Here is a 21,209-nt window from a genome sequence, read left to right on the forward strand (position 1 = left end):
GAGGTCGAGGCCACGCACACTGTGCGGAAAGGGTCAGGAGTGGAGAGATGGGGCCCTTCCCACGGAGAGATGGGGTGCGCGGAGCAAGCAGGCGCATCACACACCCATGTTCACTGAGGCGGGGGCGGGGGTCTGAACACCGGAACGAGCCAAACCCTGCGCCCAAAGTCAGGAGGTTTTGTCAGGACAAGGAGGGGAGCGGCGGGCTCGCTCCAGAGCAGGAGTAGCCTGGGTCGGGCTTTTTGTCTCCGGGAAGGAACGCGGGGCCTTGCTTCTTCCCAGACTGGAGTCTGGTCGGTTGACCGTGAGGCTGGGCTTCTGCAGACACAGCCGCGGTTTCCTGAGCGGGTCTGGAAGGACACAACAGCGGGTGAGGGGAACCCATTCTCTGAGGAACAGGCTTTAGCCTTTCTGCTGGGTTCAGCCTCATTAATCTTGTGGGGCCCAGGTTCAAGGCCACCGCGGACTCCGGGGGCAAGGTAGGGGGCAGGCACGGCAGACCCCATTCCTCCAGGCGGAGAAGCAAAGATTTGCTTCCACCCCGAGTCTGCCCGGTTTCCTGAAGCCCTGTGCACTCCAGGGCCCTCCAAGGGATGCCCGATGGCCTGGCCTGTCTCAGCTTCTGAGTCCCCACCGGGAGACCCATGGGGTGGCTCTCCCCCGGCCCATGTGCTTGGGTCTTTGGGGGCAGGCAGACAGTCACTCCCAACCCGGGCAGATCAGGACCCCGGGTGCTTGTGGGGGCAGCCCTCCTCAGAGGGGACCCAGCAGCACTTGGACAGTCCGGCTCAGAAGGGTCAGCGGTCTTGGCAGTGAGCGCGGGGCTGGGGACAGGCATGCTTGGCCCAGACGGAGCTGCAGGACCCATCCTTCCTGCGGCCCCTCGGTCAGGTGGCCCTGGCCCGTATTGCCATCCCCACTCGGAGCCTGGGCTTTGGTGCTGCGTGGGCTCATCCTGCTTCCGCGGCACCCTTCCCCCTCCTTCCTGCGCCCAGCGGAGTGGCACGGGGGCCAGACCGGGAGGGCCCCTCTGAGGCGGCTGGGTTGGCCACGGGCATTCGTCTGCACCACCTGCTTGCTCTCTGTGAGCCTCCGGGATCCGCCTGAGTGAAGGGCCGCGCCCCGTGTCCGGGTCTCGCGGTGGGTACCGGAAGGGCCTCAGGAGGGACCAGCAGTACCGGTTTCGGTGACAGCTTTTCCCAATCGAGGGAAGCACAGGGGTGTGCGCACAGAGGCAGGACACAGCCCAGTGTGCTCAGGGACGGGGATAACGTCGGGGGCCGGAGGACCACGGGGGGTGCAACATGAGGCTGGGGGGTCCGGTAGGGGCGGGGCGGGGAGCCCTGAACTGCATGTTGTGCTGTGAAAACCACAGCGGCCCCCAGGCGACGCCTTGGTGTCTAGTCTGGTTTCTCAAAGCTCAGGGAGCAGGTGGGCTGAGAGGGGAGGCAGCCTGGTGGGTGGGTAGGCGGACATGCAGGACCTAGGGGTCGGGTCTGTGCACAGGACAGGGGACAGGATGGGGGGTCAGAGGTGCTGGAGACCTTGGTGGCCAAGTGTTGGCTCTGCTGGGGCCGTGAGGCTCCTGGCAGCCCCAAGGGTCCTCTGTGCCGTGGGGGAAGCCGTGGGCCAGGTCGTCGGGCTCCGTCGTGGCCACTGCACAGGCTGGGGCCCGGTGCATGCAGGAGGCGGCCTCCTGGTCCCCCACGGGGCAGGCTCCGGCCGGGACGTTCAGTGTCTGGGAAATGTGTTGTCGCTGCCGCAGGCTGCTCGGCCAGTGAGCCCGTACAGCGGGGACGGGGAGCTAAAACATCGCCCGCGTGTTGAGTGACACGGTGTTAAGAAAGCACGAGGCGCAGGAGGGCTGAAGCAGTCACGCTGAGTCTGGGACGGCCAGGCAGCAGGCGATGGCCGCGGGCCCCAGCGCGGGCTCTGCCGGGTGGGCGGGGGTGGGAGCCCTGGAGCTCCTGCAGCTCACTGTCCCTGAACCTCCAGCCCACCCCGCTGTCTGGGGTTGGGAACCCTTCCCTGGGCCTGACCCAGTGTCCGTGGGCTTGGGGACATGTGGCCCAGATGGCCACCAGCACGAGCGAGGTGCGTCCCCCGGCATGGGGCTCACACACCATGGGACCAAGCTGGCCTGGGGGACACTCGAGGCTGCCTCAGACAGGAGCGGAGGGCCGAGGTTCCCACCTTGAGCTGCCCCTATCACCTGCCTGACCAGCCCATTGCCCTCCCCCCAGCCCAGCTCCGGCCACGAACCTCGAGGGTCCCTCCTGTCAGTCCCTGTCCTCACCTTCCGCCCACTCTGCACCCTTCCTCTCCAGCCCTGACTCAGCGGCCCCACACACTGAAGCCTGGGAGAGAGGGAACAGGGTCCAGCCCCCCAGAGCCCCGGTCCCTGGGGAGCAGGTGCTGGGACGCTGGCCGGTGCTGTGGCCTCGCTCCTGCACCCCGCCCCAGAGGTGAGTTGGGCTCTGCCTACTGCGGTCGGCCGCCTGGGCAGCAGGTGCAGGCCGGCCTGGAGGGCCCTTCCTCCTGGAGCCTGCACTCGCCCCCAGCCCACGTGGGGACACCAGGGTCGTGCTGAAGCCACCCCCTCCTTGGGGAGCGGCAGCTGGAAGAGGCGTCTCTCTTTCTTACTTGCTCTTTGTTCTTCTCCATTTCCACTTAAAAAAAAAAAGAAAGAAATTGCTCAGAGACAATTGAGAGCTCTTTGCTACAAACGCGTCTGACCGTCACAGAGCGACGCTGTTGTCATGGTCCCAGTTGCGCCCAGTCCGGCTCCGGGAGGATGTAGACGGGTTTGCAGTGGCTGGGTTCCAGCACATTCTCCCGCTGCCGCCAGGCCCTCTGCCTCCGTCCCTGCCGGGGCTGCAGCTCCAGCCTCCGTGGACACTGCCCAGGAGAGAAGCCCCTTCCTCTTCCCTCTCACGGTCCACCTACAGCCTTTCCCCCCGGCCCCTCCCTTGTGGTTGGGGGGTGCTGGAGAGTGGGGGGCGAGGCCTCCGGAGGTCAGGGTGAGCCGCAGGGGCGTCTGTGTGGGCAGAAGAGGACTGCTGGCCCCCGGCCTTGAAGGGGAGCCCATGGCCCTGGCGGAGGGCGGGGGAGGGGGAGGGGTGCTGCTGGGAGGCGGGAGGGCCCTTGGGGCTCAGTCTGGAGGTCAGACCCCGTGACGGGGCACTTCCTCCCCTGTCACCGCCCCACCTCCCTTCCTCGGCCCTTTGGGAGGGAACTGCCGACTGCTGTGCTAGAATTCCCCCAGCCGCTGCCCTGGCCCGGCCATTCTGCCCGCCGGGGACTCAGTGTCCTACCCGCACAGCATGGTCTCCTGTGTCCTCACAGCTCCGGGGCCCCGTGACACGGCCAGGAGGCCCCTGGATGCCGCACGGTCCCGGGCTGTCCCCAGGCGGGCCACCCAGGCCACACTCCCGTCTGCCTGCCGAGCTGCCTCTGCCACCAGGCTCCCAAGACGCGCCTCGGAAGCCTGTCCCACTGCGTGGCCTCTGCAAGGCTGGCAGCAGCCGTGTGCCCCCACGTGGCACCGTGGGTCCTCAGATACCACTGAAGTTCTCTGTTGTCCCCCAGAGCGTCCAAACCCTAAACCCCGGAGCTTACGGATGAGACCCGACTTGAAGAAAGCATATTTGCTGATGTCATTAAGTTGCGAATCCCAAAATGAGGTCACCCCGAACGATCTGGGTGAAGCCCAGATCCCGACCCTGGCGTCCGTATGAGAGACCGAAAGGACACGCTGGAGGACAGCCGTGGGGCAGAGGCTGAGACCGGAACCCAGCAGCCACCGGAGGCCGGGGAGGCAGGGAAGAGGCTCCCCTGGGCCTCGGGGGGTGCCGGGGGGCAGGTGCCAAGGTGGCCAGGAAGTCTGGACGTGACAGTGGGCCACTGGCTGTCAGCCGCGACGGTGAACAGCTGTGGGAGGAGGCTTTTGATGGCTCGCAGCTCCTGACGTGGGAGCGGGTGTCCCCAGAACGTGGCCCACATCCAAATCTGTGCAAGGGACGGTGTGGGGCACCCAGCGCGGCTTCTCATTCACTGAACTTGCCTCCGAGGCCGCGGGGAGCCACCGATGGCTCTCTGGCCCGGGGGTGTCCGTGGGGGGACAGGAGGACTGGGTCAGCGCTGGCGGGGCCTGGAGGAGAGCGTCCCTGCGCTGGGCTCAGGGCTCCTGGCTGCAGGAGGACTTGGGCAGGGACAGGAAGAGCCTCCTACCTTGCCCCGGCCCCCTGGCTTCCTGATGATGGGGGGATGGTGACCTCCACGGGGAGTTCCCAATGCCCCTGGGGCAGTGTGCCAGCGTCCACATTAGACAGGTGAGGTCCAGGGGCTCCGAGGGGTCGGGCTTCCCAGAGACACAGCTGGGAGGGAGAGGTGCCCGGAGCAGGTGGGGGTCACAGGCTCTGGGGTCTCTCCCTCCCCCTCCCTGCTCACTCCCGGCTCTGGGCCGAGCGGCCTCCCCTGCGGCAGAGGACCCACTGCGGGACCCTGGGCTGGTGGCCGAGCCGGGTGCAGGCGGCAGCTGGGGTGGGCGCGTCTGGGACGTGGTGCGGCCTGTTGTAAACGCGTTGGGTTCTGCTCTGGCTGGAAACTCACTTAGCCTCGGTCCTCAGGGTACACTTGGCCAGCATCAGAGACTTGCTGAGCTCTGCAGGGCGGGGCGGGGGGCAGAGGCCCGGCTGCAGCAGGTCCAGGAGGAACAAGGTGTGACCGGTCCGCCCTGCCCCGCTCACAGGCCCCTGGAGAGCGGGGATCCCGCGTGGACCTGGGCCTAGAGGGCCAGAGATGGCCACAGCGGGGCTGGCTGGAGGCCTGGTGCCTCCACCCCGTCCCAGCAGCTCCCCTGCCCCAGCGCCCCTTCAGCCCCCCATGGCAGGGGGCTGTGGGGGGCACATGTCCAGCCCCCCGCCGCTGCGCCCCAAAGTCTGCCGGGGTTCCAGATGCGACAGCAGCGACCCTTCCCGGAGGGCTTCCTGGAAAACATGGCCTGCAGACCCCAGGGGCCCGGGGTGGACCCTCTGGCCACACCCCGACCTGGAGTCCTAGGACCATTTCCCATCTGGCCTGGCTGGGGACGGTGCCCCTTCACACTCCCCACAGTCCAGCCAAGAGGTGCCTGTGCGTCCCCTGCCCAGTACCCCAGACCAGCTGAGCTTCCCTGGGCTTCCCTGGGCAGAGTGGCCCCCTCCAGCTCCGAGCCCCCCATCCTTGGGGCTCAGAGATGGTCCTCGGTCCGCCTCCCCTGCTTGGCGGGCAGTGGGGGGCTGCGGCCGCAGCAGAGGATGGCAGTGGGTAAGTGGGGTGTGGGTCGCAGGCACCCTCCGGCCTGAGCCTTTTCCCACGCGTCCTTGCTGCACAGCTTGATCTGGGCGCCAGGTCTCTGAGGGAGGAGCACCGGGCTCTAGATTCCTCCCCACCTTCTCCCCTCTGGGGGCCCAACCTGGAATTCAGGCTTCTCAGGAAAACCTGGGGCTTTTCCATAACGCGTCCTGAAGTCACAGAAGCAAGATCCTTCCTTCAGTGCACAGATGGCGAAACCGAGGTGTGGCGCTGGGAGGGGATCTGCCATGCCCCCCAGGGCTCGGGGGGAGCTCTCTGGGCCTGGTTCTCACCCCCCTCTGCACCACAGGCCTCCTGGCTCCATGGGACGCAGTCTGCTCCTGGATCTGGCCCACGGCGGGCCGGCCAGCTGTCCGTCTGGGATGATGGATTCTCGGCCTTTTCTTGCCACTTCCCTCTGACCTGCCTCGTTCCTGAGGGAGAGCTTGATTTCAGCCAGGACAAGGGCTAACAGTCTGGAGAGGCTTTTCCTGCATGGCTTTCCCTGGACCCCGAACCCCCCGGCTTCTCGCTGTCCTGGGGGCCCCTTGCCTGGAGTCAGCTCTCCGGATCAGCCCAGGACCGGCTCTCATACCCGCTTCTCACGGCTCTGCGGGGTGCGGCTTCTCCACGTTCCTTGGAATCCCAGGAACCAGAGAGCCTGGGGGTCGGCCAAGGGTAGACGGGGTCAGCCGGGGGGGCTCTGGGAACAGAAATCGGCTTGTGAAGAAGGAAAGCCTGGGCCCTCCCCAGAGCTTGAGCCGGGGACCAGGCATGCGGGGGCTCTCGGGGGGCTGGGGGTGGATGCTGAGCTGCTCTGGCAGGGCGTGGGGACTCGCAGACAAGCCTCCCTGTACGCAGAGGCTGCTGTAGAATGGGAAGCCAGCTCGCCTGCCCCTGGGTCAAAGCCGTAAGCAAAGGCACTGCCTCCTCTGGGGAGCCCTCTGTGATTCACAGGGCCACGTGCAGGAGAAAGGATCCAGGTCAGTGTCTTCCTGCCTTTTCTCTGGGGCTTGCCCTACATTGTGAGCTCTAAAGAAGGTTCTGGCATCTCTGCTGGGGCTTCGGCATCCAAGAGACACTGGCCAGGGACAAACTGGCAGCCATTGGCCCAGGCTGGAGGCCGAGATTTGGGAGGGCCTGGGCTCTCACACCATAGCTGGGTTCTACAGGCATCGCAGAGAGACGGACTGTCCAACAAGGGCCGCGCACAGCCTCCAGACAGCGTCCTGCGCTCACAGAGGATGGGCATCTTGGCCCTGCGTCCATCCCCCGATTTGTGCAAGGGGCCTGGGCTCAGAGGCCCCCAGCAGCTTGTCTGAGCCTGGCTTTCCCTGACCATGGTCCGGAGCTTGGAGATGCTGGCCAGGAAGTCAGAGGTTACAGCCTGGACCCATGGAGCATCTGCAGATCCTCTGGCCTCCCGAGGGGAGCCCGCCGCCCACCCCCTGCTTCTGCGACCCTGTGGCGGGCACTGACCATCTGTGTTCACGTTTCTCACAGGTGGGAGCTTGTCCGGAGAAACAGCCGGGTGTTTTATAAGACCAGACTTCATGGTGCAGAACACAGGCAATAAAGTCAGCACGGAGCAATTACTTCCTGGGCCCAACCGTCGTGGGGCCCGGGGGCAGGGAGGTGCGTGTCCGGGCTGCACACGGGCGAAGGGGCAGGGGGTCCTAGGCTGCTCGGGGCAGCGGCATGTGGCTGCGTCTCTGGGCCCTTGGACCGCTGGCGGTGGGCTTTCTGGCTATGGGAGCTGGGCTGGGAGGGCAGCCCTGGGGAGGCAGCATCTCCCCGCCAGGCTTCTCCTTCCCTTCCTCCTTCCACAGCCCACGGGAGAAGGTGCGACCCCCTTCAGAGCTGCTGTGTGTCGCCCAGCCCTCATTCTGCAACATGGCCCCAGGGTGTGTCCTGGGGACAATTTAGTGATGCTGGCAGGGAAACCACACTAGCTTCTCTTGCTGCAGGGACGCCCCCAACCCGGCTGCGTGCAGGTACACCAGCCCCGGGGTGCCGGTGACTGCCTGCCTCCTTCTCGGGGGTCCTTCTCTTCCCACATGGAAGGGGCTAGAATGGGGAGTGGTGACTCCCCTTCCTTCCTCTCCGCCACCATCCTACCTGCCCCTCGCCTGCCCCTCTTCCGCGCCATCGGGCTACTGGGATCGTGGTGGCAGGAGCTGGAGAGGCCATGGACTGGACGGGGATCCCACAGGAAACATTGTCACCCTGACTGTGTCCACATGGCATGATGGGCCCTTGGGACCAAGGTCACGGGGAGGGTTAGGATGTCTTGGTGCCGTGGAGTGAGGCCAGGACCGGGAATTGTGCCGTGAAAAGGGTCTGATGGTGGAGTGAAGCCAGGAAGAGGCCCCAGCCGCCGGCTGGACCCCGTGAATTAGGGAGCTAGCCCAGCACTCAAGGGCGCACTCTGTGTGAGCAATGAGTGGGCATCCTGCTTCGTAAATTAGAGAAAGAGGACCAAAGACAGAAGGAAGGACGTCATAAAAATGAGAGCATCAGTTAATGAAATAGAAAAATATACAACAAAGGGATCAATGATGCCTGAATTTAATCTTGGAGAGGATTTATGGAGCCCCAGGAGCTCAGGGAGCTTGCGGGACGTGGTCAGACCCAGAGCCTCCCCACACCGTGTCGGTACGAACCAATGTAGCGACATATTGCTTCATGACATGGTGCTTGATAAAGTGGACAATTTCTCGAAAAACGCAGGTCACAAAACGAACATAGAAGAGAGAATAAAACCCGAAAAGTCCTGACCTGTGACTATTAAAGACATGGGATTTATTACTTAAAAGCTTCCCTCAAAGAAAGTTCCAGTCCCAGATGTCCTCACCAGCAAGTTGGACTTACCGTGTGAGGAAGGGCCGATGCCGTCTCCCACCAGCTCTCCCGGACGGCAGGAGCAGAGGGAGCTCTCCCCAGCTCATTCTATGACCTTCACAAAAACCCGCATGGAGTGCCCGAGACAGGAAAATCTCACCACTAAAAACAGACACAGTCTCTTAAATAAAACATCAGCAACTTTGAGAAAGGGTCAGCTTCACGCCCATGTCCCCATTATTTAAGGGTCAGGAAACCTATCTGTGCAGTTACCCGTAAAAACACAGGAAAGGAGAAGAGTCCGATCGTCTCGAAAGATGCTTCGAAAATGTTTGGTGAAATTCAACATTCTTTTTTAATAAAAATATCCACCAGCGCCCTGGGAATAGAGGAGATTTTACAAAACATACAAAGGCTTAACGCTGAATGGTGCAGGGGTGAGTAGGAGCGAGGGAGGGGAGCGTGGGGGCCGCAGGTCCTCGGCGGGGCCCCGGAACACAGAAGGAAAGGTGACAAGATCCGAAAAGGGAGAAGCAGACGTGTTGCGTGTTCGCAGACTAAACGGCCGCGTGCGCAGCGGATGCACCGTCCAGTTTACGTGCCGGAGTCAGCAGGAGCTTGGCAAGGTCGTTGGGTACAAAAGGGGTACCCGGGGTTCGGCGGTGGCCCCGCAACGCCGCAGGCCACAGCCGGACAACAAGGCTGAAGGGAAGGTCGTACTTGTGGTGGCCTCAGAAACACCGAGCATCTGACGGACCGACCAGGTGAGCGTGGCGCCTCTGCCCAGAAGCCTCTGCCTTATTACTCCGAGAAATTCCTAAAAATCTAAGACCCGAAGACGATGGTCGTGGATGGGAAGACGCAGTATGTTTGCGATTTTCGTTTCCCAGACACCGATCTCCTATTTCAGCCCGACGCCCATTCAAACCCCGCAGATCTCTCCCTCTCCCCGAGCCCCGCTGACACAGGATGACATTCTCCAGTTTCTTTGAACAAGTAAAGGAGCAGGAATAACGGGACGCGAGAGGAGAAGAAAGGAGGCTGGAGATGGGTGTGGGACGGGGACACCGGCGGGACGTCCCCACCCTCCTGATGGGGAACGAGGTCGACCAAAGCCGGGCGCCCGTCTAAGCCCAGCGGGTCAGCGCCAAGGAGGCGAGCCGCCACGTCCGTGCCCAGGAGCCTGCTGGCTCTCGGACAGCCCCATCCCAGCGTCGCCGCGGCCGTGTGATGGGGTGGGTGGCTCGTCCCCAAGGCGGGACACTTTGTCCACTCAGCTTCCCTCACCGTCACGCTCATCTTCCCGCAAGCCACGTCTGTCCTCCACCCCCGCTGGCCATCCCCAGGGCATCGCCTGCGGCCCGGGCCCCGTAGGAGAGCAGGATGTGCCGGTCCGGGCGGGGGTGGGCTGGCCGGCGGGCCCGCTGCCTGTGTGAGCCTCGGGCCTCCCGGGACTCCAGGCCGGCGGCCGCACGTTCCCTGCTTCTGTCGGACGCCACGACTCGCAGCCAGAACGTGACCCTGGCCACAACCGAATCCCATGGGGACCTCGGTTTCCTCCCCGTGGCTCAGCGCAGCTCCTGGGCCTCACCGCACACGACCTTCTGGTACTTCCGAGAACACCTGCCAGGCTCCGGCTCGGCCTCAGGCCCCAGGCAGGGGCAGCCGGGGCGGGGGTGGTAGGCGCGGTCGCCCTCTCGCCACCTCAGCGTGCCTCCCCGCAAAGTCGGTGGGGCTCCTGGCCCCTGCCCGTGAGGCACCCTCCCAGGGACAGGCTGGAGGGAGTGGGGTGCCCTCGGGGGCGCACAGCCGGGAGAGGCACCTGGCGGCCGGCCTGCGAGGGTTCGCGAGTCTCCCGGTCAGTCGTCCCCTACAAGCCCTGCACAGAGCCCGGCCAGCCTCCGAGGGACGTCCTGTCTCTCAGCCAAGATGTGCTGGGGACGCAGGTGGGCGTGAGTCCCGCACAAACGGGGCGGGTGGGCACCGCCGCCCGAGGAGCCCTTTCCTCCCGTGAGAGCCGGTGCTCCTTGGCGGCCCGCTGGGGCTCGCGGGCGGTGATAAGGGCTCCGCGTCCCTGGTGGCCGATCGCCGCTAGCAGCGCATGGCCTCTGCTTCCCCACTCCCCGCCGGTCCCCTTCTTCCTTCCTTGGCCCCACAGTCCAGGGGCCTGTGACTTTCTGGGCCTCAGGGCAGGGCGGGGCTCTCGGCCTGAGTGGGCAGGAAGGCAGGGAGGCCCAGGGATGGGGGTTGCCCAAGGCCCACTCTGTGCTGGATGGCGGTGTTGGAGCCCATGGTGCAGGGGTGGGGGGACCCCAAGGGAGGTCCTGGAGCCCGCCTGCCCAGCACGGCCCACGCGGCAACCCCTGTCCTTCGGTGGTTGCGGCAGGCTGTCGGGGACTCTCCAGTGCTCCCCTTGAGGGGGCATCCGGAGGTGCAAGGGAAGGCGATCCCAGGGAGGCAAGTCACCCTCGGTTCCTTGGAGGGTCACAGCCTTTCCCCAAACCCAAGCGCACTGTAGCCGCCCTGGAAACCGTCGCGCTGTCTGGAACGCCCGGAGCCAGAAGCACGGCCGCAGCCCCGTCTCGCCCCAAACGGCCCCAGTCAGCCCGGCCAGCAGGTGGAGGGACCGCCCCCAAGCACAGGGCCAGCGGCCGCCTCCTCCCTCTCACCGCAGACCGTGCATGCGAGTGTGCGTGTGTGTTCAAGTGTGAGTGTTCAGGCATGAGTGTGCATGTGTACACACACGAGCGTGAGTCTGAGTGTGTGCGTGTGTTCAAGCATGGATGTGCGAGCGAGAGGAGCCCACGCTGCCTTCGGAAAGCCAAGCTCATGGCGCCGACACGGTCGTAAGTGTTTAGGGAACAGCCTAACCCCAGAGCCCGGTGTCCCTGGGGCCGCAGCCAGGCCGTCGGTGAGGTCAGCAGTGCCCAGAGTCAGGCCAGGTTCTGGGGTGTGGGGGTGCCAGGACGGCCAGTCGCTGCTGCTCCCACCTTTGGGGAAGGGCTAACGTGTCCCCAGCCCCCGCGGAGGGGGCCCTGGTGGGTAAGGCGCCGGGTACATGGACCCCGTTGGATCAGGGGACCTGTCTCAGGCTTGGAGCTTTGGGACTCAGAAGAGAGTGACCAGAGGGGCAGGACCAGGGTCACAGGGCCATCCCCATCTCCCCTGTCACCCCTGGGGCATGTGGCTTTCAGTGCCCCCCACACCATGCCACGTAGACAGGGCCCCAGCCCCTGATGAACCATGTCCAGGATCTGGGGGGTTCATCCCGTCTGGCGGGGGCCATGGCCTAGCCGGGGTGTTTGAGAACCGAGCCCTCGGAGCCCCCGCTGACCTTTCAGACGCCAAGACACGTGGGGGCAAGACAGACACACCATGGGCTCCACCTGCCTTCCAGCCCCCCTGCCTGTCTCGCGTCCTACTTGGAGCTCCAGCCCCCTATCCCCTGAGGTCCAGGCCTGGTCTCGTCCCCCTGCTCCCCACTTAGTGTCCCGGGGGAGAGGGTGGGTCTCAGGGAACTGGCAGGCCTCCTCGGACCTGGTTTTCTTACTGTCAGTGTTGCTCCGGGGCCAGGAGAGCCCGGCCAGGGTTGACAGGTCCCACTTCCAGCTCTGTCTCTGCTGCTGGACGTCCCTGTGCCATGGCATCCTCCCCACGGGGGCTGCTGGAGAAGGCAGTCAGCACCATCGAGATGTCCTAGGGACACGAGGCTGTGGTGGGCAGCACAGGCCGACGGGGAGGCCCGCACGGCCCGGCCCAGCCAGGTGGGCCCCATCCCAGCAGGTGCAGGGCGCCCACCCAGGGGGTGTTCAAGGGGGCTTCCCTGGGAAGCCGGGGCCGAGGTTCGGGGAGCAGGCGGTGATCCACAGTCCCCGAAGGGTCCCCAGTGATCCCACATCCCAGGGCTTGAACCTGGTGTGACCCCTTCTCTGCACGTGTGGGCAGAAGGCGGGGGATGTGATTTCTGTGGTCAGCAAACACAGCCTGTGGTTTCCTTCCCGGACATTCCGTCTGAGTCTCCCTGCCTCTCTGCTTCTGTCTCTCCGTGTCTGTGTCTGTCTCTGTCTCTGCAGGTCCTAGTCTCTGTCTCGCTGTCTTGCTCTCTCTCTGTCTCTCTGCATGTCTCTCAGTCCTATCTCTCTATCTCTGTCTCTCTCTCACCGCCTCCCCGGCCCTGGGGGACCAGCTGTCACGGCACAAGGCCACCCTGCGGGGAGGCCCATGTGACCAGGAACTGAGGTCTCCGGCCAGCAGCCAGGGAGACCTGGGGCCACCAGGAGGCAGGTGAGGGGGCCCGGAAGCGGGCACCCCGCCGAGCCCTCAGCTGCCACTGCCCCGGGGACATATGGCCACCCCTGGGGCCTGAGGGTGGATGCCACGAGGTGGGAGCTGTTCTCAGCTGGGCGGCGCAGGGTGACTGGGACGCAGCAGCCAATGACCTGCCCAGGCCACAGGTTGTGTCCGCCTGGGGCAGGCCCGCTCCTGGGGACAGCAGGAGCCCCAGCACTGACCTCCTCGTGCAGGACGCGGCTGGGGTAGGGGCTGAGCTAGCCTGACCCTTTCGTCCCAGAGCCATGCCTGCGCCTTTACTGTCCCCCTCCTCCGTCCACACTCCTGGTACCTCTCTGGGCTTGGCCAAGCGGCAGAGGGAAGCCGATGCGGGGCGACGGTTTGCGGGCCACACGCCGCGCCTCCGGCAGCCCCCGCGGCGATTTGCTTGATCTGGGCCGGCTACCATGACAAACGCCGCTATTAGCACGGGAACGACGTGATTACACAGATAATCAGCCTGCAGACGCCTCCGCCTGCCTCGCTGAAGGGGAGCGCCCGGGCACAGTCTGCAGGCGGCTTCTACCCCAGTATTTCATCCCTGACGAGCGGAGCTGCCTTCTCCCGGAAGGCGCCGGAGCGAGGCCACCGGGGACCCCGCCGCTCTGGGTGACCCAGGAGCACAGCGGCATGGCCGGGGGCCCCTGCTCACCGACCCGTCCTGCTGCAGGGCTGTCCCAGCGCCCCCGGTCCCTGGATCATTCCACCTGCCCATGGGCTCTGGAGTGACAACAGCCTGTGCTCCCGGGGACCAACTCTGTGAACCCTCCTTCCTGGTGTGCTGGGCACCCGCCTGGAGGGGCCGTGCTCTCGCAGCCGAGGTCTCCTGCTTTCCCTCCCCGAGGCCCTGAACATCTGATTTGCCAGATGCATTCATCACATGAACCATGAGACCCAGGACCAGGAGGAACAGCCACATTTCAGGGACAAAGGGACGTGTAGTCGGCGGGTGTTGGGGGGGATGCAGAGAGCGATAGGCACGGTAGTGCAGGGGACCCTGTGACCACAAAACACATGACTGTCAGCCAACGCGGGGACAGCCGGGGGCCCCAAACATCAGTGTCCGCGTCACCCAACACTAAGCCTGTAACTGCGGCCTGACCAGGACAGAGGATCTCTGTGGATGTGATTAAGGTAAAGACCCCAAGATGAGATCATGCAGCCACTAAACCCAATGACAAGTGTCCTTGTAAGAGACACACGTGCAGAGGCAGCCGCGTGAGGACAGAGAAGTTGGAGGGAGGCGACCACAAACCCGAGACATGGGGCGGGGGGTGGGGGTGGGCAGCGGCTGGCAGAGGCAGGAGGGACCGTCTCCTGGAGCCTCAGGAGGCAGCAGCCGGCAGCATCCGCATCCCGGATTCCTGCCTCTAGTGTGTCAGGGACGCCAGGTGTGTCTTGTCCCACTTAGTGGTCCGACAGGGCAGAGGCTCCAGGGGCCGGCACCACCAGCGGGAAGCTGGCTGGGTGCGTGGACCCTCTGTCCCCTCCCACTGGGGCCCCGCAGCTCGGGCGATCCACCGCCCTCCCGGTTATAAGCAGCAGGTGCGCTCTTGGAGCACTTCCCACGGCGCGTGGGGCCTCAGAGGGCGACCTCCCGTTGCCGTAATGACGTGAGCCCTGCGGAAATGTCCTCTAATGGAGCCAGGGTCAAGGCTTCAGGACTTCCTGACTGCATGTCCGGCTCCAGTCCCTCAAAGTCCACATGTGTGAGGAACTCCGGCGAGACCCCCAGTTAAACGGCTTGTGACGAAAATATGAGGTGTATCATGACCACAGGACGTGGGCCCCTCACCTGGAGACACGCGTAGGTCTGTTGGAGAAGAGGTCTCACAGCGTCGCGGTTAGCCACCAAGCTACTCAGTATAACTTCCGCCCAATTTTGCAAATCATTATTTTCACAGTCAACAGGCAGGCGGTGATTAATGACGGGCGGCGAAGCTGCTGCCGGTGGCGTTGGGAACACCGGTGAACAGCACCAGGGAGAGCGCGAGGGCGGCTGCGCTCCGCTGCAGGCTCGCGGGGGACGGCAGGCCAGGGCCGCGGAGGACACAGCCCTCCGGCGCCCCGACCTCGTGGCTGGTCAGTCACCCACGAATCCAAGAGCGAGTCCTAGGGACCCTCGGGCCTCCACTCTCTTGCTTTGCAGGACATCCTGTCTTCCGTGTCTTCTCTTACTTGCTCCCCACACGCCCTGTTCTGGGCCGGCGTCAGAGGGAGAGCTCGGACCAGGGCCCCGGGCAGGACAGGCTGCTGCTTCTTCACGGCCGCTGGAGCCCCTTCCCAGAGGTGGCCTGGGCTGCATCCCTGGGAGCTGGGACTGTGACTTGACACGGAAGAAGGAGCTTTGCAGATGGGGTTACATCAAGGAGCGTGAAATGGGGACACCGTCCTGGATGATTAGGGCCTGTGTCCTTATAAGAGGGAGAACAGGAGGGGGATCTGACCAGAGGACAGAGGACAGAGGAGAGAGGACAGACCCAGGCAGCAGTGAGGAGGCCCCAGGAGCCGTGGACTTTTCCCCAGAGCCTCTGGAAGGAGCACAGTCCTGTCGACGCCTTCATCTCCACCTGGAGAACCCATTTTGGACTTCTGACTGAGGATTGCGGGAGAAGAATTCCTGGGGTTTAAAGCTAACACACTGGTGGGAATTTTGTACAGCAGCGATCGGAAGCCAATACACTCCTGAAACACCAGGTCTGGAGGTGGGCAGCCCCAGCGTTGGGAGGGAGGTGATGATGCCATCAGGGACCTAGGCTCCTTCTCTCTTTTCTTCCCCTTCTCTCTTCTCTCTCCTTTCCCCCGGCCATCCCTGAGCCAGGCTCTTTGCCCCTGGCTTGTCACCTCATGGCCGCAAACTGGTTGCCACAGCTCCAGGCATCGCACACTCAACAGACACCATCCGAAGCAGGAAAGGATGAAGGGTGAGGCGGGGGCTGGGGGCTTCACCTTCTGTGGTTCTTTCATCCAAGGGAAAATCTCCAGGCACTTCGCAGGCTAGCTCCAGTCAAGTTCCCGTGGCTACTTGGGGCCAGTTCGTAACAGAAAGAACAGATTCCTCGGATTGACTTGGACCAATCGTAAGTCGTGTCCTGAGCTGGTCACAAGTTTCCCCTGGGTAAATGGGTTCTGCCGAAGGAGGTGATGGTGACTGAGTGATCGGCCATCTGAGATGGTGGGGGGCAAGGCGGGCTCAGGGCATGAACTCCTCGATCCCCCCACCATCCAGCTGCCTCCCTTGGGAACCCACGATTGCCTGTCTCTGGAGGGTCACCCCCCGGGATGTCCTCAGTCCCAGCCTGGCGGCACGCTCCCGCATCCCTTTCAGCACACTGCACCTGACTTCCCCAGCTGAGGGTCAGGGTCCAGGCGTGCTCAGCCCCTGCCCCACCTCTGCCAGGGCACCTCTGGGCAGCTAGCACGTCTGGTGGGGGGCTTCGGCTCCCAAGCCCTCCCCACTCACAATGTCAGGGGAGAGTCCCAGGGAGTGGGGAGGGCAGCCTTGGGGAGGAACGCTGTCCTGCGGCGGTGGGTGTCGTACCACTGACCCGCCCACTGGTGCAGGCCCTGGCACGTGCCGGGCACAAACGTGCACTTGCTCTGTCCAGCCGCGGGCTCTGGAGGCCGGGCTGAGCATCCGATCGCCTCTGCCTTTGTCGCACGGGGGTCCCCTTCCCTGCATGTCCGACGATAGCCTGGTGCCGGGTGCTCTGGGGGTCCGGCCTGGCTGGAGGCCAAGGGCGCACAGCAGAGGGCCCGGGTGTGCTGGGACACTGTCTCTCCGCCGCGGCGACTCCCTGCTCTCAGAGCCTACGTCCACCTAGTTTCTCGTGGGCTCTGAGCCCCGCATGCCATGGCCAGGCTGCCCCGCACCCTCCTGACCCCACCCAGCCTCCTGCGATGTCCTCCCCGATCCGGGACGTGGCTCCCGTGCTCGCACAGGCCCCCAACCCGCACACGCCGCAGCCCGCATGGATCCCGGCCCGCCGAGGGTTCGCGCCCGCCTGGTCCGCAGCGGCTCGCGAGCCCGGCACCCCCCGATGTTCTTTTTATTTATGTACCTGAGCACTCTACGGCAGCTGCTTTATTGGGAGTCGTCCGTCACAGGCGTAATTAAAATAGCGCCGAGCATCTAACTGGGCGCGGATCACCAGAGCAAATGTTTGTTTTGCTGCCATCAATTAAGGCCTGCTGGGGAGCCGCCGCCCCGGCAGGAAAGCAGGCAGCCGGGTCGCTCCCGCGCCCTCCCAGCAGATCCCGGGGACCCGGCAGGCGCGGGCCCCGTGGGGGCTGGGAAGGCAACAGGGATGGGGGGGCTGGGAAGGCAACAGGGGTGGGGGGGGCTGCTGGGGGGCGAGGCAGCCTCAGGGCTTTCCTACAAACTTTCCACTGCAGAGCAACGCTCCCTTCCGACCCTACGGTCTGGCGGTCCACAGTCTCCCTGGGCTGAGGTCAGGATGCCAGGGGGCTTCCTTCTCAAAGCCCCCGGGAGTCATCTTTACCCCTTTCCCGGCTCCGGAGGCCATGAGCATCCATTAGGGTTTGGCAGCCCTCCCACTGACGCAGGTGCCCTGCTCTGCCCTCCTCCTGAGCACCTAATCCTTGCAGGGTCCTGCGCTCCCAAGGGGCGGGGATTAGAAGAGGGGTGTCTCTGGGCCCACAGCCTGCTGCACCCCCTAAATGAGAAGGACTGTGGTTGGCAGGGGACGGAGTGTGTGGGTGGAGGGCCAGCGGAGTCTCAGGTCAGAGGGTCTGGGAAGGGGTCAGGGCGCCCACCCCTGATGTGTGGCCGGCGGTGGGGTGGGGGGCCAGGCACAGGGTGCAGAGTCAGGCCTCATGGGGACAGGGATAGGGGCCACTCCCAGACCTGGGTCCCACTGTTCCCGAGCAGGGTAGGGAGCTGGACGGGGCAGGGATGAGGGGAGTCATACTGGAACAGAGGGGGTCATGGTCCAGCTTGGGGCAGGGGGGTCGAAGGCACCTGTTGGGGGCAGGGAGCCCCGATTCCCAGTCTGTGCACATGGCCTGGGGTGGGTAGGGACGGGTGAGCTCCTCGACGTCCCGAGCTGTCCGAGCCCGTCCCGCGCTGGCACCTGGCCGGCAACTGAGAGCGGCTAGCGGTTCCGGGGCGGCGGGGGCTCCAAAGCTGTGTGCGGCGGGGGCACCCGGGGCCAGCTGTCTGAGCTGAGCACAGCGCGTCCTCCCGGAGCTCGCAGGAGGCAAGGGGAGCAGCACTAGGAAGAGGGGTCCCCTTCTAGGCCAGGGGCGCCTGGAAAGAGCGGAGCACACGGGGCAGAGGAAGGCAAAGCCCTTATGATGCAGGACACGGCTTCATTCAGGTCCATTCTCTCCCTTGGATTTGTCCGGTCATACACTGCCTGATGTAATTAGATTATTTGCATGATTTTGAGCCCTGGTCCTGTCTGATCTCCCAGCCGGGTCCCAGGGCTGCAGGACAGGGGCTCCGGGGGCCAGCCCTGCTCACAAGGGGTCTCCTGTCGTACCCCTTCTCACCATCTGCCCTGTGGTCCTCCACTGGGCCTGGACGTCTGTCTACCTGGACATCCGTCTGTCTGGATGTCCATCCCCCAAGTGTCCTTCTGCTTGGGCATCCATCTGCCTGGGCGTCTGTCTGCCTGGGCACCCATCTGCCCGGGTGTCCGTCTGGCCGGGTGTCTACCCGGGCGTCGTCTGTGGTGCGGCTAACAGGGCTCTCCGCTAACACTGGCTTTCAAACTCGTCTTCAACTACACGTCCACTGCCCCCTGTGACTGCCTGTCCCGTGGCCCTCGTCCTCTCCTGTTTCTCTCACCATGGAGCCATGGTCCTCCTGCTTCCCCCGGCGTCCCATTAGGACACAGGGCTGCCACGGGACCCCAGAGGTGGTGGGACCCAGAGCCCAAAGCAGGGGTTCAGGACGTGCTCGGCCCTCTGGGTACAGAGACCCCCTTCACCACCTGCCTCGGCCTTGAGAGTGATCAGGGCACTTACAAGACCCACAGGACGGCAGGTGCCCCGGGGGGGCACCCCAGCAAACTGGGGTGCTCCCTGTCCACGCTCTGCTGTTTGGGGCCTCTCTCCTTTGCCAGCTGGGGGACCCTTTCCTGGGGCCCCTTCCGTTCTTCCAGCCCCCTCTTTAGGGCTGCGGTCCCTCCTCCCCAGCATTGCCTGCTCCGAGCCTCCTCCCCCTCCTCCAGGATTTGCCCCCCCAGCCTCTGCAGCCCTGAGCCCAGGTCCCACCCTGCCTCCTCCCCCAGGAGCTTGTTCTGGCCGGCGCTGGCATCCCCAGGGACCGTCCCCTTCCTCCCAGGGACCCACACCGCCGTGTGCCGTGTGCCTGACTCCGTGGGTGGTGATGACGTCATCAGAGGTGGTTCCTAGGCAACCGGGCTCTGTAGTCAGGGGTGCGTGCGGGCTCTATGGTTCCAAGGGCTCTGCCAGTTTCTTAAAACGTCAGACCTCCGAGCAGTCGGTCCCGCAGAAGGGAGGAAAATCCAGCCTCGCGGCGCTGGTAAGCTCCCCTCAGTGCTGCTCTCCGACTACATGGGTTTTCCGAGAGGCGACCGTGTGAGACTAACCTCATTTTCTTTTCTTGTCATGGTCCTTAGCCCGGCGGCTGGGGGCCCGTTATTGTTGTGATTTGAGCGGGCATTTGCCAAGTCTTCCGTGTTATCCTTGAGGATGAGATGGGAAGTGCATCCCAGATGAACTGTTAGACGCGTTTGGTCTGTTCTAGAGAATTACAGACAGAGCTTAGCTAATGGCCTGGCGCCGCCCCGCAGGGAGGGCGCGGCGGGCTCCCCCAGGACCTGACGTCAGTCCTGCGCTGTCGAAGGTTCTTATCAATGATTTATGGGGAGAAGGGAAAGACCTGCCTGTCACACACAGGGCTGCCGAAACAAAGGACAGGGGGAAGAGTCGTCATTCAGAATCAGCGCCGTGTGGACACGGTTGAGCATCCGCAGGGACAGGGCTCTCCATCTGGGAGGTAGCTGCTCGGCTGGGCCACAGCCCTGCAAGGCCACGGCCCCGCGAGGCCACAGCCCCGCGAAGAGCTCTGTTCACCGGAGGAGCCACCGAGGAGGGCGTCCGTGACACGCGTGCCTGACGAAAGACACTGCCAGATACAACCCTCCAGCACCCGCTGTTTTTTAAAAAGGGGTCAAGCAAATGGGCTAAAAATTAGGCCAACTATGTAAACCGCTGTTTCACGCACAGGATGCCCAAATGTCCCCCAAGCACAGGAAAAACACAGGCTCCATTTCACCGGGAAGCAGGGGGACGCGACCGTTACACAACCTGCTGTTGCCTCCCCCACAAATGGCCCACGGGAAGGCGAGGGAGGGCTGAGCCCTGGCGAGCCGGGGTGCGATGGGAGGCCTGGCAGAGCCCCTGGGCAGTGTCCGTGGAAGCCAAACACATGTGCGTTCCGTGGTCCCGTGCCCACCTTGGGTGTGGACGACAGAGCGGCCCACGCGCTTCTGCAGAAGAGACACAGAAGAGACACGGGAGAGACACGGGAGAGACACGGGAGAGACACGGGAGAGCGCCTACAGCGGCCAGTGCACAACGCGAGTCTGGAGACGAGGAAAGCCAGCGGCCGACTTTGCTGCATGACACAGCAGCGTGAGTGAAGTTCACCGACAGAGAGAGAACCGGGCGCGAGACGGCGCGTGCTGGGGGTCTGGGCCCGGAGGCACGAGCTGCAGGGCCGGAGGTCGAAGGAGCGTCTGCCTTGGAGGTTGGGATGCGGGGCGCCTGGAGCGTGGAGCTGTGTCCTTCCCACTCGGGCTCCGGCTGCAAGCGGGCTTTCCCCGTGCGATCTGCCTCACGTCCCATCTCTGCTTTGCGTGTGCGTGGCTCTCGAGGTTCAGGGATGGCCCACGTGACTCCCGCTTTGACCCTGGCAGATGAGGCAGTGGGACTCGGCCTCATGCAAACAGTCGTGAAACCAAAGTGTATAAACAACTGCTTCCAGATTGCACCGCAGGCCACGTAGGGCCACGACCCCGAGGGAGGGGAGACAGGACGTGAGCCCGGCGGGTGCATGCCCTGTTTTCTGCTTGAAGGCAGGTCCCTGCCGGGCACAGCCCTCTGCTGAGACGAGGTGTGCACAGGGGCTCAGGGAGGCTAAGAGGCTGGGGTTCCCAGGGGGAGGAGAGCCATGGAAGAGGGGCCGTCCATAGGACTGCTCTAGCAATCTGGGCACATTCAAGTTCGGACCAGCCAGAGAGAGAAAACCCTTTCAACACTGGTGTGAGCAGCTTGGGCTGCCACGACACACCACCATGGACCGTGGGGTGTAGACAACAGACGTTTGCTTCTCACGGCATCAGCGTGCTGGCGGGGCTGGGTCCTGGAGAGGGCTCTCTGCCTGGTTTGCAGATGGCAGCCTTCTCCCCAGGTCCTCACATGGTGGGGCCAGGGGAGAGCAAACACTCTCCTCCTTTCCCTGTAGGACTGCATTCCGCAGGATCAGGGTCCCACACTTAGGACTCCATTTAGCCTCAGTCACTCCCGAAGGCCGTACCCCCAGAGCTGTCCGCACTGGGGCTCATGGCGTCAGGCTCCAGGACTTCAGGGGACATGATTCAGCCCGAGCAACACCCCAGGCCTTCAGTCCAGATTCTGGAAGGGCCATCATCTCAGGAGGAGGACTGACTTAGCCCGGGGCAAAGGCTACTCTGCACAGGCACTAACCAAGG

This window comes from Meles meles, chromosome 6, assembly GCF_922984935.1.
Source record: "Meles meles chromosome 6, mMelMel3.1 paternal haplotype, whole genome shotgun sequence".
NCBI classification, from domain to species: Eukaryota; Metazoa; Chordata; class Mammalia; order Carnivora; family Mustelidae; genus Meles; species Meles meles.